Genomic DNA, 22061 nt, shown 5'->3' on the forward strand with positions numbered 1-22061 from the left:
TGGAAGCAAATTTCAGAAGGAGAATTCTAGGAAAGATTTCAGAAGAAAGTTATTGAAGAGGAGTGAGTTCTCTTATAGTTTTTGGGGTTTGCGTATTAGCATCAAGTTCAGGTAGGGTCTGGTATCTTCACCCCTAATTGATTTAAGAAATTTAATATGTTCTGTCTTCTTCGTGTCTGTGGATTGTATATCCAAATTCTCTGTGATGAAAGCTTAAATGTTTCAATATTGTAAATTATTAAATGCTTGTCAATATATTCGGCATACGTAAAAATTAGAAGAGTGATTAGGAATTCTTATTTGATAGATTAATTAAATATGAATTTAATCAGGGAAGGGTTAAATTCTAAACTCATAAATGAAAATTGTAGATTGAAATTCGAATGGTTAATATTATTTCCTCTATCTGATTATATTTGTGAATGTTATGATCACCATAAATTATGAAATCCTTAACCCTAATCCATTTTATGAGAACATCAGAATTGGCGATGGAGTCTCTGAGTAGCGTTGGCTGCCAGCTGGGCTAGGGTTTTTCCCCTAGCCTGTTCTTGGTGTTTGATCTTTATTATTTTTCTGTTTTGTTTGGATTGTTAGCTACTGGACATAATTTGCGTCGGTGTTTTTGGAGATCTTCTGCAGTCAATTTTGGATTGGGGGTTTTATTGTTTGCATGGCAGGGCCTGGGATTTCTTCTCTGTTGGTGAGAACAGATGGTTCTTCTCCAACTATGCATGCAATGCAATCTGAATCGTTTTATTCAGGGGAGAGCTCCAAGCTGAAAAAAGTTAATGGTTGTCTTCCGCGTATCCATGATCGCCCTGTTCTAGTTATTCCTCCAACGGCTATAATGGAGGACATTGATTATTGGACCAAGCATGCTTTGATATGAAAATTTCTTGGAATCCGAATTTCCCTATCCGCTCTTGAGGCATGGATCCGCCGCTCTTGGCAGGTGGAAGGCGATATGGAGATTATGTTGGCAGGGAATAATTATTTTTTTGTTGTATTCTCTTGCATGTCTGATCGTGATCGTGTTTTTGAAGGAGGCCCTTATTTCTACAACAATGTGGGGTTATTTTTCAAACCTTGGCATTCAGGTTTTAATTCTACTGAGGATCTCCCTTCAACAGTGCCAGTTTGGGTTCGCTTGCCTCGTCTTCCCTTGGAATTTTGGCATGAAGACATCCTTCGACAAATTGCTGCTTTGTTGGGGAAGCCAGCTGCGATCGCACATCAAACCCTCGATAAAAAGGTTATTTCTTTTGCTAGAATTTGTGTTGAAATTAATTTGAATAACCCATTACCAGATTCTTTGGAAATTTATCTAGGGGATTCTTCTTGGGTGCAGCAGTTAGATTATGAATCCCTCCCTTTCTGTTGCCGGATTTGTCATGAGTATGGTCATTTACTGCGGCAGTTCCCCCGTAACTTGAGTTTCAAAGGAGTGGATCAGTCTACAGCTGGAATTTTTGGTGGTTTGGCAGATACTACAGGGAAAGGACAATCTCAAATGGTTAATACTACCAAGGGGATGAATCCACAAGATGCTACAGGTAAGGGTAAGGCTCCAATGCAGGATAAGGATGGATTTACCCCTGTTCGTCCTCGAGCTAAGGGACGTGGTCAAAAGAGGCCTTTGAAAGAAAGATTATCTGATTTAGGTTTTAACGGTTTTGAGGTGCTGGATAGTATGGTTCTAGAGGAGGGTATTCCTCCTCCTATCTCTTCTGATCCAGCTTGCCCAGATGAGAGATCTGTTCCTAATGATTCTTGTGGGGCATCTCAAGTTGTAGTATATCAGAATTGTGAGGTTCCTGTAGCTCCTGTGACAACGGCTCTGGTGACTCCTGCAGTGTTGGAAGATGATGATGTTCTTTTGGCTGACTTGGTTAAGGATGTGCTACCATCAGGTAAGGGCAAGGGATCTCCTCTCCCCTTGGGGTTGCTGCCTCGACCCTTTAAGCGGGCTTCTTCTTCTCCCCCTCCAAGGAGTGGGCGCAAAACAGACCAAGAGAAGATTAAACTCACAGGAGATATATTGATTGAGTCTGGTTCAGTGAAACCTTTGGATTCTCATTTTCCCAAATCTACCCAATGATGACTATTCTCTCATGGAATGTAAGGGGGTTGAATAGCATCCCTAGACAAAAGGCTATTCATAACTTGGTGGTTGATCATAGTCCTGATGTTTTTTGTATCCAAGAGACTAAGCTCTCTGTGGAGTCTATGGTCCAACATGCCTCTAGTATTTGGTCTCGTGGCCAATGCCAGTGTGTTGGGGCAACAGGAAGTGTTGGTGGTTTAGCTATATTTTGGGATCCTCAAAAAATTTCTCCTCTTGGCTGGATGTCTTCTCGCTCAGCTCTCTCTATGGTACCTTTTGCTCTAGACTCAGGAGAGATAATCATGGTTACTAATGTGTATGCGCCTGTTGATCTTGTGGGAAAGGAGGAACTTTGGGAACATATTTAATATGTTAGAAATTGTCATCCTTATCATCCTTGGGTGTTAGCAGGGGACTTCAATTCAGTTTTAAGTCTGGAAGAGAAGCATGGTGGTTTGGCTAGATTGGGGCCTTCTTCTGCTCTTCTTCGGCAACACATATCTCTTTTGCATCTCTCTGATGTTAAGCCTTCTAATGGCCTCTATACCTGGAATAATCACAGGACTGGTGTTGCTGCTATCTCAGAACACCTGGATAGATTTCTTGTTTCTTGCTTCTGGCTTAGTGGCACCCTTACTATCTCTTCAGAAATCCTTGGTTGGAGGGGTTCAGATCATTGGCCAATCAAATTTTTCGCTATAGGGGCTTATGTTCCGAAGCATCCTCCTTTTAAGTTCCAATTGATGTGGCTTCGTGACTCCTCTCTTCATGATTTGTTTTTTGTTGGTGGAATGATGGTGCCCCTGCATATGGTACTGCAATGTTCTCATTTTCTAAAAGGCTTCAATATGTTAAAAGGTAGCTCAAGATATGGAATAGGGAATGCTTTGGGAATCTTCACTTTATGAAGAGGCTTGCTCAAGAAAATCTTGATGTCATCACAAGGGAGATTAGAGATCGAGGTTTCTCAGAGGATCTTGGCCAGGTTGAATCCCTTGCTTCTAGAGCTCTAGAAGAATGGGAACTTCGAGAGGAAATTTTTTGGAAGCAAAAGGCTCGAGTTGATTGGCTCCAGGAAGGTGATCGAAACATTACCTTTTTCGATAAAACAGTGCAATCTTGCCAGAATCAAAGCACTATCTCTTCTTTGGTTAATTCTCAAGGTATCCAACTGAATTCTTTGCCATCTTTGTTCTAGGAGGCTATTTTGTACTTCTCTACCCTCTTCTCTGAGGACTCTCCTCCTGTTGATAATGAAGAAAATATTATTTTGTCCTGTATTCCTTCCCTTATCACTCAGGAAATGAATGATTATCTCATGCATCCTATCTCTTTGGAAGAGCTGGAGGCGGTGGTCTTTGGCATGCCTAAGGGGAAGGCTCCTGGTCGTGATGGTTTTCCAGTTGAATTCTTTCAAGAATTTTGGGACATCATTAATCATGATTTGTTGGAGGTGGTTAAAGAATCCTATGCTAGCAAGCAGATGCTTCGAGCTTTGAACTCTACATTCTTGACTCTTATTCCTAAGAGAGAGGGTGCTAATCAATTGGAGTTTTTTAGACCAATTGCCTTATGTAATGTGATCTACAAAGTTATTACTAAGCTGAATGCTGAGAGACTTAAAAGGTGGCTTCCTATTATTATCTCAGAAGAACAAGGTGGTTTTGTTGCTGGAAGACAAATTTTGGATGGGGTGGTTATTGCTACTGAGGCTATTCACTCTATGGCTACTTCAAGGGAGAGAGCCATGTTTGTTAAGCTGGATATGGCTAAGGCCTATGATAGAGTTAAATGGATCTTCCTAAGGAGTATTCTTCTTTCTTTTGGATTTAGCTCTGACTGGGTGAGTTGGATTATGAGTTGCGTTACTTCTGCCTCTTTTTCTATTCTTATTAATGGTCAACCTTCACAACTATTTGGTGCTTCTAGAGGCCTCCACTAGGGTGACCCTCTCTCCCCATATCTATTCATCATCATGGCTGAAGGCTTGGGTAGATTCATTAAGCATCAGGTGTCCCAGAATTCTATTCAAGGCTGGCGGTGGAGTAATGGCTTACCTTCTCTTTCCCATCTTCAATTTGTTGATGATTCTGCTCTTGGCGGTCTTGCTAGGATCAAGGAAGCTGAAGCCTTTCGACATGCTTTGGACATTTATTTGGCAGCTTCAGGCTAGAAAGTTAATGAGCACAAATCTTTCATTTACTTTTTTAACACTCCTGATTCTATTCAGCGCAAGATTGTTGGTATCCTACGGTTTTAGATAGGTTCACTTCCTTTGACTTATCTTGGCATTCCTATTGCTGTTTCTAGGCAGCCACGTCTCTTCTGGAAAAATTTGATTACCAAGCTTCAGGATAAGGTAAATCATTGGACTCATAGATGGCTTTCCACTGCTGCCCGGGTTACTCTTCTTCAAGTTGTTATCCAAGCTCTTCCTACTTATAGAAGCATGGTTCATGCTGCACCTATTTACTTTCTCAAAGAGTTTGATGCTTTTTCTCGACAATTCCTTTGGAGTGGTAATTTGCGTAGTACTAAATGGAGCTTGGTTAATTGGGCAACTGTTTGTAGGCCTAAAAAGGAGGGTGGTCTTGGTCTTCGTTCTGCTCTATTGAGTAGACAAGCTTTGGCTGCTAAACTTTATTGGCGATGGTGCTCTGGACAGCATCAACTTTGGGCTCGTATTATCACTCATAAATATTTTCATGGTGCTGATCCTTGCTCTGTTTCTGCACTTCCTCTTGAAGGTCGTGGCTCAATGGTTTGGCATACTTTGAAGACAGGTGCGATGTTGGTGAAGAGGGGTCTGTTCTGGATATGTAAAGGAGGTTCTCAGGCTTTGTTTTGGTCTAATGCTTGGGATGGATTCCCTTCCATGTTATCCATATACCCTCATCTTCAGCCTCTTTGTGACTCTTTTCTTGCCGTTGGATGGGATAAAGTCGCTCATTACAAGACTCCTTATCAATTGGGACCTGTTGTTGGTTATAGATGGAAGCATTCCTCTGATTGACCTCCTGGAGGTACAGACATGGATCGTCAGGAGCTTTCTCAAATTCTAGCCTCTAGAGAGTGTTCCTCTTTGCTTGGTCCAGATGTATTGGCTTGGGGCAGTACCTTGTCTAGTAAATATCATGTCTCTGCTGGGTATCAGGAGATAACTAGACAATTATTTGGGGATGCTGAGGTCCCTTGGTGGAAGCAAGTCTGGAATAAAGTTTCTTGGTCCAAGTGCAATTTTTTCATGTGGCTAGTGGCTCACAACCGTTGTCTTACTTGGGATAATCTTTGTAAACGTGGATTTCAGGGCGCCTCTTATTGTGTTTTGTGTGGTAATGGAGAGGAGTCTGTCTCACATCTGTTCTTTCATTGCTCCTATTCTACTCAGATATGGCACCTTTGGTGGAGCGCTTGGGGTTTCTCTTGTCGGCATGCTTCCTCTTTGCCTGAGTTCTGGGCTTGCTTGGGTAGTGCTCCCTCCAAGTCTTCTTCTCTCCATGCTGCTTGGATTGCTGGCCCATCTTTCATGCTTTGGCATATCTGGTTGGAGAGGAATCGTCGCATATTCCAAGATGTTTGGCGTGGTGTTTTGCATCTTTGGTGGAAAATATCACATTCTCTCCAGGAAACTATTCTTGTGAAGTGTGAGCTTGATGGGGGTATGGATCCGGTTGATCTTGCTATCTGTAATCGCCTCAATTTTCATCTGCAGGATGGGGTTGCGGCTCATAGGTTTCCTTCTATGTCCAGGCAACTTCACCATCAGAGGAAGGGTCAGGTTAACAGGGATGGGCACTGGACTCCTCCTCCCTGTGGAGTTCTGAAAATTAACACTGATGGTTCTTCTCATGGGAATCCTGGTCCGGCTGGTATTGGCAGAGTGGCTCATTGTAGTTCTGGGAATGTTAAATTTTTCTTCTCAATTCATAAGGGTGATTATACTAACAATCTCATGGAAGCTCAGGCTATTTTATATGCTGTGGAACAGTGTTGCTTGTGGGGATGGAGTAAGATTATTTGTGAGTCTGATTCCCAGGTGGTGGTGAACATGCTTTCTTCGCAAGAGCTTGAGGATGTTAGTTGGCAGCTGGCCACTGTTGTTAAGCAGATTCTTTTCTTCTCTTCCTCTTTTCAATTCATTAGGTTCAAGTATATTCCGCGAGAATGGAATAGACCTGCTGATTGTTTAGCCAAATGGGCTTCTAGTCATGATCCGGGTTGGAATATTAGGGATAGGGGGCAACTGTCCTTTGAGATGGTGCAAGAATTTGATGATCTGTTGCTCAGGATCGAGCTCCTTGTTGAGCTCTCCTTGTTGTATTCCTTTCCGTCTTAATAAATTTTTACCCCTCTTTTTGTCATATTTGTGAATGTTATAAAAAATAATAATAATAATAAAAATAATTATAAATAATAATAATAAAAATAATTAAAAATAATTATTTATAAAATATTTATATAATAATAATAAACATTTCTTATTAAATTTTAAACAAGAATGAGACGATTTTAATTAAATTTAAAAAGTTTCTTTTTAAAAAAAAATGATAATATAAAAAAACAACATAAACGCAATGGGGAGGGGCCTTACCTTTTTTTCCCCCCCCCAGCGAATTGACATTGCCGGTGGCAACCTGCGTCAGCAGGGGACCGCACGACTTTTAAAGCCTGCGGTACCCTGTGACGGGGCCGCACGGCTCTGTTTTATTAGGGCGCCAGTTCCATGTTTATTAGATGGTGATTTGTTATAATTTTTAATAATATTAATTGTATTTAGTTATTATTTTAATTAATAATATTTATTAAAAGATTTTAATGATATTATTAATTATTATTAAATAAAATTATTAATAAGATTATTAATAATTCTTAATTATTATTTAAATGAAAGTATTAACAAAGTTTTATTATTGTTTATTTAAATAGTAATGTATTTAAAATAAGTTTATTTTATTTAATAAAATTATTAGTAATTATATTAATTATTAATAATTGATAATTCTAGAGTTGGTAATATAAGAACTTAGTTGATTATCATTAGTTAATTTAATTAAACATTAGTTTAATTAAAATTAACCATTGATGAATATAGTTAAATGAAAATTGTAAATTTATAAATTACTTATTTTGATAAGTATCTTGTCTTTAGATCATTTTAGAAAATTGTTTTAAAACCAAATTAGGATTTTAGCTTGATCCTAATTAAATATAAGAATAGGTTAAGGGATTTATTGTAAATCATAAGTACCTAGATTATACACTGGAAACGAGAATAGAAACCCGTACATTTGAATTAACATTATATTATTAAGATTAAATCAAATTGTGAGACTATTCTATATTTCTATGTGTTATCTGTATTATGGGGGTTTTAGGTTTTGTCCTAGCGTTGACCAGTCCTAGGTTGTTACCAGAGGCTCGAGGATTATGTGAATGTGATGTTAAGTTGTTTTTGATCTCGATCTTTTAAACCCAACCTTGGTGATGTGCTTAGTATGCTCTATGATGGATGTTTTTTTTTACTAGTTGTGGTTGCTTTCTAGTTCCTTGTGTGAAGCTGAGGTGTATGTATTGAGATACTTGACTTAATCATTTTTGAGTCATCGATCAGTTATATTTGATAACCATTTTTGAGTCTCGATCAATTATACTCGGATTACCTTCTAGTCACTTTGAGAGGACTGAAGTGTTTGTTTTGCTCTTGATGATGTCATGTTGTGACATGTGTGACTTGACCATTTTGGAGTCTTCGATCAGTATTGTGATTTATCATGAATGCCTTCAGTTGCTGATAGAGAACTGTTGTGGTCATCATGATTATTATTTGATGCTTATCAGTTGCTCATGGAGAACTGATGTGATTATTGTGAATTATATTTATGATGCTTTCAGTCGCTTATATATGATTGAGGTGATTTTATTATGATTCTTTGATTTGTGATTTCATGAGCCTAGGGTAGGTTATCTATGTGTAGTGTTGGGAAGTGGCTTGCAATGGGGATCGGGGCCCTAAGAGGCTGCCTGGAGTAACCCATTGTAAGTTGTTTTAACAAGTGAAAACATCTCACCTAAATATTGACTTAAATGAACCTACTAAGATAACTGTATGTTCTCTCCCATGCCTTGAGTGCTAGTACAGGCTAGGATGGGGTAGAGAGAATGCTTGGTTACGACCTTGCATTCCGTAGTATGCCTCGTCAATATGAGAGGATACTAGTGGCCGCAAGGATCACTAGGGACCCGAGATTCCTAAGGGATTGCTCGGGTAACTTCTACGTGACTTTTGCGATGACACTTTCCCGCTTGCATAACAGGTTTCCTACGTGTCTTTGTGGTGCCTCTGGGTCTAGATGTCTATCTATGTTGGAACCTTTGAGTTAGTATACTTTTAGGATTTCCCAGACTTAGAGAGTACTTGTGTTTTGTGTTTTGATACCTTTTTTGGGACTTGAGACTATCTCCTTAGTGTGGTGGGAGTGGACCATTTAGGTTCCACGCGATCGGGTGGTAGTGCTTTTTACTCTTACCATTGAGATCCATCCGTGGTCACCGTGGCTGCAGCTTTCTTGGTTGGAATTTACCTTTATTCTATTCCTGAATTATTATGATAGATGGTTACATCTTATGATGGATGTTTTATCATTATGGATGTATGGATGTATCATTTATGGTTAATGATTTCATTTATTTCATTGTACTTTGTATCTTGGATTAGAGGGTGATGTATTTCTACTTTAACAAATGTATATTCTTTTAAGCCTTTCATAACTTGTGACATGTACAGTGGATGATTGAGCATTCCGAATTAAATTGCCAAGAGGCATTCAGAGCAAATGTATTTTATGGACATTGGACTTTCTTATTATTCTTTCGTGTGGATGTAGTAGTTTTTAGACTTAGAATTAATTAAATTTAAATGTGACTCAACGTCTTGGGATCCTTAAGGAATGTAACTTGTGATGTATGTTTGTTGATGATTACATGTTATTTCTTCCGCTACTATGTGTTTGATGTGTATGTTATACTTTCTTACTTTAAAAAAAAATAAAAATTGTTTAGCAAACTTAGTGAAACTTTAGGTTAATTCTTTTGGATCCCTTGGTGGGGCGTTACACATTCTAGATTCTAGTCTATACAAAACAACAAATTCTTGTGTGCAAAGAAAATTTCTTGCATGAGAAATATAAAATCTCGCACCATTCCTTGTACGTCCTCGCATGAAATTACATATGCATGTGTGATGAGAGCATTCTCTCACTTAACAAAAAGCACTTCCTCATGCAACTTGGTGCAAAGTCTCGTGCGAGACTTGTCAATAGAACATTTAAAAATTTTCATTTTTACAATCTATCATTCTTGGTTTTGTTCTAACCTCTTTTTCTAAAGTACTTATTATTTAATTTTTGATTTCTAAAATAGCATAACAGTGGTTTGCAGGATGATTGTCAAGGACACCTTGAAATTAACATTCAAACTTTAGTAATGGTTTGATTACAGAATGATTTTCACAGACCCAATTGTCAAAGAACAATTCAAACCCACTCAAACAATATGTTTGTTAACATGCTTTTCAATACACATAGTTTAATAGGGTTTGTGAACTTCATAGGGCTCTAGACAAAGGAACAGGGGATTATATTATTTGGTACTTGGAAGTGATGCCCAAGAGTAAATTAGAAACCTAGATGCCTTTGGAAGACGATACCCAAGGGAGGCAAGAAAGGTTGTGGTTCTTCCAAATGAATCATTTAATGAAGGGATAATGATCTTTTCCTTTTGGGATAATCAGAACCCCAAAATAAGACGAGTTGGGATTGATAAGCTAGCTCAGTGATGAATATGTTTTGTGTGTTTGGGTGAGGTGAAAAGGTGGAGAAGAATGCTCTTTTCCCTTTGGGAAAATAAAAAACTTGGACCCTTGAATTTGAGAAAAGTTGGAGTCAACCTTTAGAGGGCCTGTCAAAGTGATCCAACCTTTGGGAATGACCCAAGTGAGCACACACCTAATGCTTATGATTTCACCTCACTATAATAAATAATCTTTGTAGATGATTCTACCTCACTTGTTTTTCTATTCTCTTTCACTCTCCTTCATCTTGATGATGGATCATTGTGTGTGATCCGAAATGTTGATGCCTAAAATTCAAACACAATCAAATTGCAAAAAAATTCTTATGTAATGCTAATGGATTGTGGAAATCAAATGACATTAATCTTTGTAGAGTCAAAAACTTCAAAGCCATGTTAATTTATTTCTCTTGATTCTGATATTTCATATTAATAGGAGGCTCTATCTGTTGCACTGGGCAACACTGCCCCTAGTCTTTCTAGTCAAGTTTGTAAACTTTTAGGTGTCAGTGTAGGCTACTAGCCTTAACCTCATTTATGAGGCCACTAGCAATTAATGTAAATTGAAGCCTATTAAAGACTTTGTGGTTAGTTGCTACCCAATTCACCTTCGAAAGGGGACATAATCTTTTTGTAAGGAGGGGGAGAAAATCACTCTTGTAGATCCTCACCATAGGCATCTACCTGGATGTTGGAAGGTGGTATATGATAGTGGCCCCTGCCTCAAGGGTAACCTTTGAACATATATGTTATTGAGTCCTTGGAATACATTAAAAATATAGGTGCCCTCTAGTGGGGTGATTTGACTATGTAAGGTGAACGTATGCACACAAGTTGTAAGACAAAGATATTGTTGCATCTACCATTATCATTTTTAGGGATAAATGAGTATCTTTGTAGAGTCTACAATTGTCTAAACTTTCCAAGCAAAAGGTCAAAATTCCCCATCCCTCTGAGTTACTTTGTCCTTTGTTAGATTATTTATGACTATTGCTTGTGTCCCTTTGTCTAAAAATAAAATTTCTACTTGTCAACTCAATCCAAAATGATGTCAAAATTTGAAAACAATGTCCAAATTTGACTGAAAACTACACACATTGTTTGTACTCTGTCCAAAACTTGTCAAAACTTATCAAAGTCTCTTCAAATTTGGTTCAAAACCTGTCAATTTATCAAGTTTACTCACTTGCTTTATTGAAAAATTTTATGTCAGTCAGGACCTTTGGGTTTGTTAGTCAGTACTTTCTTGCACGGTCCTCTATACTTCCTCGTATGGGAGTCTTAGAATCCTTGCACAAGATTCTACCAATACACTACCAATCTATCCAAAATTGATAAAAGATGATTGAACTTGTTATCTGTTACTTCCTTGCGTAGTTTGTTGCAAAAATTTGCATGAGAAAAGGATTAGGGAATTATTGTTCCCTTTCCTTGCACGGATCTACATGCTTCCTCGCATAAGTCTGATAGGATCTTCATGCGAGAACTAGTCATTGTACTATTTAAATTTCTTAAAACTTGTCTGCCAGATGAATTTACTCATTTTATTTAGAATATTTACTCACTTCAATGTCATTTTATTGCACGATTTTGTCAGGAATTGTCCAAAAACAATGAGCTATTTTTAGCCTCTATGTCAAAACTCAATATAAATCTGGTGTTTATCTAGGTACACTAAGTCATTCCTTTATTTGCAACAATCTAAAACTAAGAAAACTTACTTAGTTGATCACTTGTGACCTGCATATGAACTTGTCTTGTTACTTTTCTATCTTATTTTTTGTATTGTGTTTATCGTACCTTGTGTCATGATAGTCTAAACTCTTGGCTGTTCTAGCCATTTCTTTGATTACTCATACCCTAGTGTACATCACTCTTATTGATTACTTACTATATCATCTTAAAATGGAACAACTTCCATGTCAAGAGTGTTTAGCCCTCTGAGTAAGTGGTCTAGGGTCATGTCAAGCACCTTGAATGGGTCTTTGCATGGATATGGTTGTTTTCCCCTATTCTACTTCTCTCTCCCTATTTTCAACCTTTTTGTGACAACTTTATCTATGAAATTGAAGACTGAGACTTTTTGGGTCAAGGACGACCTAAAGTGTCAAGGTCAACATTAACCTTGACCCTAACCTAGGGCAGGGTTGACCTCGTCCTTGATCCCATGTCTAATTTTCAAGTTCCAGGAGTTTTGGGATATCAGGCTTCAAAAAGTTTCATTTTCTCACTTCTGGGTCGATTGTTTCAAGTTTAGAATAGTAAACTCCTAAATTGCATTTAATCTAATTCCATTTCTATGGGTTAAGGTTAATTGGGATTTAATTCTCCAATGTTGGCCTTCTCTAGAAGTCTGTGCCCTAGATCTCTATATAAGGAAACCTTCTTCTCTTATTTTATCTAACCATGATTTCACACATCCACTTTCTATGAGTGACTACCTACTTTTCATAAGGAGACAATTTGGAGACAAATTTATATGATCAAGCATCCACATTCTACCATTCAAGAATTCAAGTTTTTCATTGAAGATCAAGGATTCAAGCATTCAAGCCTTTGAAGGGATTTGGTTCAAGGATTCAAGATTCATCATTCAAACCCTAGATCTAGCCATCATGGTGGTGTGATCTTCCTTCAAGATCCTTTGTTCATATTCTATATCTATTCATTCTTCTTTCAAGGTGGATTCCAAACATACAATCATGGAGGTTTTGATTTACATTTGCTAATGTTATGTTCAAGCTTTCATATCAACATGCTTTTTTACATTTCAAATACAATTGCATATCTATTGCATATCATAGCTTCATTTTTAGATTTACTTCTACTAATTGCTAACATTCTCTATTTCAGTTCCATTATTAAGGTTGATTCTAAACCAGGAGGCAAACCCCTCATCTCAACAAAAATACCATTTTTCTTGTAGGTACTGGACATCGAATTAAAGTGCAGATTTAGATACCCTTTTCGTCGAACTTGTGAGATTCATGAATAGAATTTTCATCAAAGAAGTGAAGGTTAAGGTCAAATTTTTGGGGTACAATTATGCCCCAGGGTAAGATTTTTCCCTACTATCTTGGTCAAGGTCGACCTACTCTCAGAAGGACAAAAGATTTTTGGGTTTTCTTCGTCTTGGCATTTCCAGTCGGGAGTAGTTTGTAGAATTCCCAAAACTATACAAAAACATTAGAAATTAGCATTTTATAGATTCACCCTACTTTGAGGTTAGTATTTTTCTTCTATTCATTCAAGATTTCAAAGCACATACTTTCTATAGTAGATTATAGGATTTCCTCCTTTTTCATATTCTTCATTGTTTGATTCATTTGTGCATTGATAACTTCTTTGTGATTGATCAATTGGGATCATTCCTTTTGGGAATTTGGGTTAAGGATAGGTCCTATATTCCCTCTTATATCATCTATTCCATATCTTTCCCCCGTACACATATTTTATTCTATTCACTTACTTACTTTGAGACAATGTTCTAAGTATGGTCCTTGTTTTAACTTTGTCATAAGTCATTGTCTATGACTGTTGCAATTAGGAGTGGAAACAAGTTTCCTCCTCATAGACCTAGATGAGATAGAGATAGAAGAAGGAATTATGGTAGAGGTCATTCCCAGTTATACATACACTCTGAGTTCAATGAAGTATCCTTACGGTCTCCTTGATGTGTTGGTCCACATAGCACTTGACGAGTTTTTTCCATAAACTTGTAACAAGTTAGGAGTCTGTTATTTCAAGAACATCCAACTATTGACAAGACACTTACATCTTTAAATAGAACAATTTAACTTCTATTTGAAACATCTATATGTCTTAAACAAACTAAAAACTTCTACACCACTAGAATGGAAGATGAAACATGTGAAAATAGTAGGAGAGCAAATATAGAGGAATTCCAAAGAAATGAAAGGCTCAAGGATCCTTACACCTATACAAATGATTATGGGGATACTAAAGAGATACCCCTAGAAGATAGAGAAATGTCATAACGATAAACACTTATGATAAATTATGGAAATATTACTCAATGGTGAGAAAGAGAAATATTTCGTCAAACTCGCTCAAGAAGGAGGAAAACTACCCTAAAAATATAATGTTGAAACAATTGTCATATAGGAAGAGGAATCTAAAACCTCCAAGTTACAAAAAAAATGCTAAACCATGCAAGAGAAATTGGCCCAAATGTTGAAAGACAGAGATAAACAGGCTAAACAATACATACTAGGCGCTATTTATCTATTTTCTTTTGATAAGGACTTGTACATGCCTCCTTTTCCTAGAGGAGTTGACCTACCCAAATACAAAAAGTACTTAGGAAGACCTGATTCCCAAGATCACTTGAGGGAGTTTGGTGCTTTGTCCATGGAGTTAATACACAATTAAATATATCTCATGTGTTTTCTCCCACAAAGTCTGGGTTGTCAAGCCATGGAGTGGTTTTCATGGTTTTCTACTCAAATTAAGACTTTTGATGAGATTTCTAATATGTTCATACAACAATACTCACATAACATCTTCGTAACCTTAAACAAAGAGTGGGAGAACCATTCCTAATGTTTTTCCAAAGATAGACACAATTGTACACCAAATATTCACGTAAAATACTTGAGACTGAAAAACTTGATATCTTCATGGCTAATCTTTTACCTGATTTTGGATACAAAATACAACTTTAAGGTCCACATACCTTCAAAGACATGAGTACACAAGGTATCCAAATAGAGGATTTGATGGTAAAGAAAGGTGAATTAATCCTTCAAAAAGACATCAAACAAGGGTCTACCTCTAGCAAAGACAAATCCAAGTATGTTAACAAAAATTGAGAGGTAGTACATGATGGAGTGGTGGACAATATTACTCCCGAACTTCCTAAAGCATCTTTTAATCTCACAGATAACTTTCATGTTTGTAAAACCATTGAACAAATTACTATGGACAACAATACATTTGGAAACAAAGCTAATAACTCATCTTAGGTTTCTTGACCTAAACGTGGATACACACCTTTGGGTGAGCCTCTTGAAGTAGTCTACAAGCCTCTACTAAAAAATCAGATTGTTACTCCACTTGATAATTCTCGTTCTTATGATCGAAACCATGACCTACATGGTGGAATGTGAATGCATATTGTGAATACCATCAAAATAAAGGCCATTAAACAAATAATTGTATTAACCCGAGGCATAAGGTTCAAGATCTTATTGATGATGGTGAAATAGTTGTGGGTGGACATAACAAGAATTTAGATCATAAAGCTTTTAAGGAACCATTTATTCCTTATGACAAGGGAGAAAGTTCTAAACAAAATAATAATAACAAGGTCAACTGTGTGTGTACGAATGATGATAATGTAATCAATATGGTTGAACCTTTGGACTTTGAACACTATTATGTTATCATAAATAAAGGGAAAAATGACAATACGAAACCTAAGACTATCTTTGAACTACTTAAAATCTTTCCAGCTCATAGGCAGATTCTTAAAAAAGTCCCCATTAAGACAAGTGTACCTCAAGATCTTGATCTTGAGAGGTTTCAATCCATGGTAGGTCACTTGACCTCACCTTATTATTTTTCCCTTTGTGAAGAGGACAATAATTCTTTGAGTCATCCTCATAATCAACCATTGCGTATTGAATTCATGATACATCAAAAAAAGTCCACTGTGTACTTATAGACAATGGATTTGGTCTTAATATCTATTCTACTACTTTTCTCAAACAATTGGGTTATGATGAAGAGTCTATTGATCCTTGCCACAAAATTACCATCAAAGCATATGATGAGGTAGAATAGAAATCCTTAGGTCTTCTTGTGTTAGCTCTTTGAGTTGGTCTTGTAGAATGAGATGTTATCTGCCATGTCCTTGATATTCCTTTAGCATACACCATATTTTTAGGAAGGCCATGGATATATGAAATGCCAATAATACCTTCAACATATCATCAATACGTGATATTTCTGTTTCAAGGATCATAAGTTACTATACCTTCTAATACCAGTTACACATGTAACTTGCTCGAGTTTGCTAAAAAAATTATTCCTACTAATAGAGAGTCCAAAGGCGATCATGTCAAAAAGCTTAAAGAAATGGAAAAGACTCTTAAGCTAATAGAAACTGGAATGGATGCATATCATATTGAACCAGTTTTGTCTTTGACATCTCTTCCTAAATCTCCCTGTCATTATGGGAGACCATTGAAATGAAGAGACCTTTTGTGGTATCACCTAAGATTGTATTCAATGGTTCCTTTGTAAAGGCCATTTTACCTCTAGAAGACAAAGATGAAAACATAGCTATTTTTTCTTGGTTATACAAAGAAGTTCCAATTGATCTCACAGATCAATCTCATGAAATAACTCCTGAAAAGTATGGACTAGGTCTTCAACTGATAAAATGCTTTGGCTACAAAGGCAATGGTCCTATAGGACATAACAACAAAGGATTGGTCAATCCAACCAAAGAAAAGTCTGGACAACCTTGTGGTACAATATGCCTAGGCTTTAAGAAAGTTCCCTTTCATCTAGGGATCAACACATTTATACCTAAATCTGATAGTTCATCCAAACACATGAGTAGCAAACTGAGTTTGACAACCAAGCAAAATGTTCTGATGATGAGGATACCTTTCCTTATCCTATTCTAATAGATCTTGCTACATTCTTTGTAGAGCCTGATGACTTTGTACCACATGTTAGAACATGTCTTTAATCGATATCATTAGAGCCCAAAGGAATTCAAACATAACTTTGGTCAAAATCACTTTAGGTCTCGAATTACTTGCCCATGCATTTGATGACTATACTATGAACACAATTGAACCTGCCTCTTCTCTTTCAGCTACTTATCCAAGTTAATAGATTAGAACTCAAACAATACATCTTGTGAATTCCCCATTTTCTAGAATGGTTATTCTCTCACTAGCTACCTACATGATGTTGAGCTGGTAACATCTTCCACCAGTGAGCACATTGTCAATATGACTAAAGTTGACATCAAATATCTCAGTCATACAATGAAAAGGAAAAGGAATAGGCATTTTGATGACGGGAAACACTTTGTGGCAGTATCAGAACCAAAAATAGTAAAAACAAAAGACATATTTGAAGCTGAAAACCTCTCTAAGGTAGCTAATGATGAGATATTTGATGCACTTCCAAGTCATTTTTAGAAGCGATCACCAGTCTGATAAAACCAACACAACCAATCAATCTAGGAATTGAGGAACATTCTCATAACATATAGTTTGCACAATCTTTAATTACTAAAGAAAAAGAAGAATTTGTTACTTTCTTCCATGAAAAAAAGATCAAATTTACATGGACATACTCAAATATGCCTTGTCTAGATACTAATGTTATCATGCATCATTTTTCTATTGCACCAGGGGTGAAATTTGTTAAACAAAAAACTCAGAAAGATGCGTGCCCTCGTGTGACACTTCTTGTTAAAGTTGAATTGGAAAACTCTTGAAAGTTGGTTTCATTCATGCCATTGATTATGCTGAATGGATATCAAATATAGTTCTCATCTTAAAGCATGACAAATCTATCAGAGTCTGTGTTGTGTTCAAGGATCTCAACAAAGGATGTCCCAAGGATGATTTTCCACTACCTAGCATTGATATGATAGTGGACATGATGACTAGATATGAAATGTACTTGTTAATGGATGGTTCCTCTGGTTACAATCAACACAAAATTGTGCTCGAAGATCAAGAGAAGGCTACTTTCACTTGTGTGTGGGGTACTTTTTGCTAGAATGTAATGCCATTTGGTTTTAAAAATGATGGCGCAACATATCAACATGTAGTTATGATAATATTCCATGACATGATGTATAAATTGATGTAAGACTATGTTGATGATATCTTGGTCAAGAGTATGCAACGAAGCACTCATCTTCAAGATCTAGGACCTATCCTAGATTGTATGGAGAAATTTAGTCTCAGATTAAATCCTGAGAAATGTGCCTTTGGTATCCCATCAGGGAAACTACTTGGGTACATTGTGTCTGCAAAGGGAATCAAGGTAGATCCAAAAAAGGTTCAAGTTATAATGGAAATGCCTCTAGCTCAAAACATCGGTCAAATAAGAGGGATACAAGGAATACTTCAATCTATTGTTGAGATCATGGGTGTTGCACACATTGCATAATACTATTTATATTGTATTATTTTATTTGATTATGTAATGTTGTATCTAGGAGCACCCAGATGGATATGCAACATGTAAAGATTCCCATGGGATATATTCAATGAGTTGTATTGTAACATTGTGATAATATTTCATGTAATTATTTAATATTGAGGAAAAATAAATTAAATGTCATATATCAAATGTGGGGTCAATGGGTTAGGTAGCGCATGGTTTATGCAATACCAATTGGTGGTCTTGTGGGATTTGATACTATATAAGCAACCACAAGTGTAGTTGTTGATGTGAAAAAGATAATAAGGTGAAAAGACAAGAGTTGAGTGGGACAAGGGTTGTCAGGTTAGCCAAGGAAGCATTTGTGAAGGTTGTAAGCATGACATGGGATGTGTGGATTCATGCTTTTTCACATGAATTTATTGGTTGTGGCTATGACTTTGAAGGCTTCCATGGTTGTATTGCAATGATTTTTTTTGCTAAATAATACATGGTGATGGATGCTTTTGGAGGCTGGGTTTTTCCCTCAACAAGGGTTTCCCAAGGTATATCTTGTGTTACAATTTTTGTGGGTATGTTGTTTATTCTCTTACATGTGGAGTTTAATTGCTTATTTGTTTCAAATCTATTGTGGGTTATGTAGAAATAGTTATATTTTTTGGTTGCAAGTTTCCTTACAAGTGGTATCAGAGCTATCGTCTTGTTATTGTAAACCTAAATTGAGTCCATGGGAATGCATGAGAGGATAAAAGAGAGGGCACGATATATGAGTTTTTTTACTACAAATCTAAAGGTTTTGGGTTTTCTGTTATGATGGGATGTTGGTAGGTTTTGGGCATGTAAAATTGTTAGGCAAAAGGGTTTTCCAGATGTTTCATTTAAATGGGGGTTTTAGGGGGAGCTTGCACAAATGACCTTTTGGGCAAAAATAGACCTCACCGTTGGATCTAGGTTAATATTTCCATAAATTTTGATATATAATATGCCCTAGTTTGGTAGAGGAAATGAAATAGTTTTTTTGTTTCAGCTCATGATGACCATCAAATTTAATCCTGTCGAAATTTTCATAACAAAAAAAAAATTCGCACTGAAAATGGTAAAAATGTTGTCTTGGTAAATGACCATAAATTTTTGTCAAGAGATTGGATTTTACACTTCTTATAGGCATTGGAAAGCTAATTCAGAGCACTACTGTTGGATGGGTAGAGGACAAAAAATAATAAAGACAAAACAATACAAAACGCAGAACAATACAAAATACCAAACACAGAACACAATGTGTTGCCACACAATGAACTATATTATATTTCATTCATCGTTTGCCCCATTGCCGATTGCATTACATGATGCCTCTATTTATAGAGGTCTTAGTTTATTTCTGGAAACATCTACATTAGCCGACAAGGGACAAATATCTACATGTTTCTAGAAAATGCTACGGCTGACCCAACTTCTAGAAAATACTTTAGCTAGCACACCCTAAACCTAAACCTAATAATCTAGAAGCATCGAACAATTAGTAGAAATTAATATTTCCAACACTCCCCCCTAATTTCTACTATCAAATTACATTGCATACAAATCCAAATCCCAAAAAGCTATTTTTCAAAAAATCTTCATATCAATTAATGCCTTCGTGAATAGTGTCTTCCAAGGCTGCGGCCTTTAATTTCTACAAATGATTCACTACCAACAATTTCCTCTTTTCATAAGATCCACTAAGAATGTTGCCTGATTTGTCACAAATGCCAATAACTTTTTGCCCCTTTGATGCCTTGCGGATCTGTTTCCCACTGGTACTGAAGTCTTCCTTATGCTTGAACATTTATACTTGAATAACCCTATGATCATTCCTGCAATTTTCTGCCAATTTGGTTCATAGTTCCATCCACAATCCATTTTGATACAACTAGCCATAAAATCTTTATTGCACTCTTTATTCCAACATCTCTTATCACAATGATTTTTCAAGCCACAAATATTACATGGATTTAAATCCCAACATCTATCCTTTGTATGCCCTTTCCTATTACAGTGTGAACATTGTGCAATCTTTATGCTTTCAATTGATTCTCTTGAACTTTTATTCATCTTTTCACTACTTGCATCATATCCAAGACCTGCATATTTTGACCTGACTGTAGTCTCAATCCCATTCCTTAATCCCTGTTCATCCTTTCCTAAACCTTTACCTTTGAAACCCATTCTTTTCATAATCTTCAAACCAATACTATTATTATCATAAAAAACATAACCTACAAACTTCTTGTCATTTACTTTCTTACACTTTTCATCACAAACACTTTCAGTTTCAGAAAAATCACATTCACTCAAATCATTTGTGTCACAAGATACATCACATACAAATGGTTTTACTTTCTCTTGTTTCAAAGTAGATAGATCCTTCTTTAGCATACTATTTTTCTCTTCCAATTTCTTCACATTTTCTTCTAAATCTTTGTTCATTTTCTCAACATCATTAAACAAATTTAACTTTTCTTCTAATTCTTTATTTTTCTCTCTAAGCTTACATGTTTCCTTCACCTGCCAATTATGTACTTCTTCCACAAATTTTAACCTATCCTCTAGCTCTTCAATTGCCTCTATATGGATACTAATTTCATTTAACAATTTAGATTTTTCTTCTCCCATTTCATTTCTTACTTTTTCCAATTCCTTCTGCAAAATATCTTTTTCACACAATAATTTGGCATTTTCTTTCTTCACCATCACTAGTTCTTCTTCTAACTTGTTTGTCTTCTCTTTTTGAACTCTACCATATTTTCCCATTGAACTCAACAATTAAACACACTTTACTCTATTTTTTTTGGAAAATTCTAAATACTTTTTTACTTCCAGAATTCAATCTTCAAACAGCTTGAAACAAACCTTTAGACAGCTAAACTTCTCACTTCTTAGTTAACACCATTTTCTGACTATGATCTTCCTTTCTTTTATAGAAAAAAGTATAATTTCTCAAATGCCATTAAATAACTACAAGAATTCAGACCATACCTTTTTTGCTAACTTGCCCTCTTTCTTGCTCAACACTTCCTATGTGGTCTTCTTCAAAATGATTATCCTTCTCATAACACAAACAATCCCCCACAATTTAGCAGTACCAACACACCACTTGCTCTTTTATCACAATCTAAAATGTGTCCAAGAACTATCCGACCTAGCTCTGATACCAATCTGTTGGATGGGTAGAGGACAAAACAATACAAAACACAAAACAATACAAAATACCAAACACAGAACACAATGTGCTGCCACACAATAAACTATATTATATTTCATTCATCGTTTGCCCCATTGCCGATTGCATTACATGATGCCTCTATTTATAGAGGTGTTAGTTTATTTTTGGAAACATCTACATTAGCCGACAAGGGACAAATATCTACATGTTTCTAGAAAATGCTACGACTGACCCAACTTCTAGAAAATACTTTAGCTCGCACACCCTAAACCTAAACCTAATAATCTAGAAGCATCGAACAATTAGTAGAAATTAATATTTTCAACAACTAAAAGATGGTGTAGGTTTGGTTTTGTGATTTTGACATTTTGTGAGGTTGTAAGAGCTCAAAAGTTAGATGTTTATTTTGAGAATAAATTAGGACATAACTTGGGCATACAGAGTAGGATTTTGGATTTTGAATAGTCAACAAAAATCTCTTGGAGAGATCTACATATTGGTTTAGATTTGGTGTAGGTTTGGCATGGTTTATTTGGTGATATATTGATCTGAATGGTTTATGATATATATATATATATATATATATATATATATATATATATTGACTATGGTAACATTGTGAGTTTATGCTTTGGGTTTCAAGATCCCTGTAAAACCTGTTTTACCTAATCAAAAATATTGTGAGTTTATGACATTGTATATTTTGGAGATTTGGATTTGATGTCATTGTATACTTCATATTTT

Source organism: Cupressus sempervirens, chromosome 5 (assembly GCF_028749045.1).
Source record: "Cupressus sempervirens isolate cs-2001-9-10 chromosome 5, ASM2874904v1, whole genome shotgun sequence".
Classification (NCBI taxonomy): domain Eukaryota; kingdom Viridiplantae; phylum Streptophyta; class Pinopsida; order Cupressales; family Cupressaceae; genus Cupressus; species Cupressus sempervirens.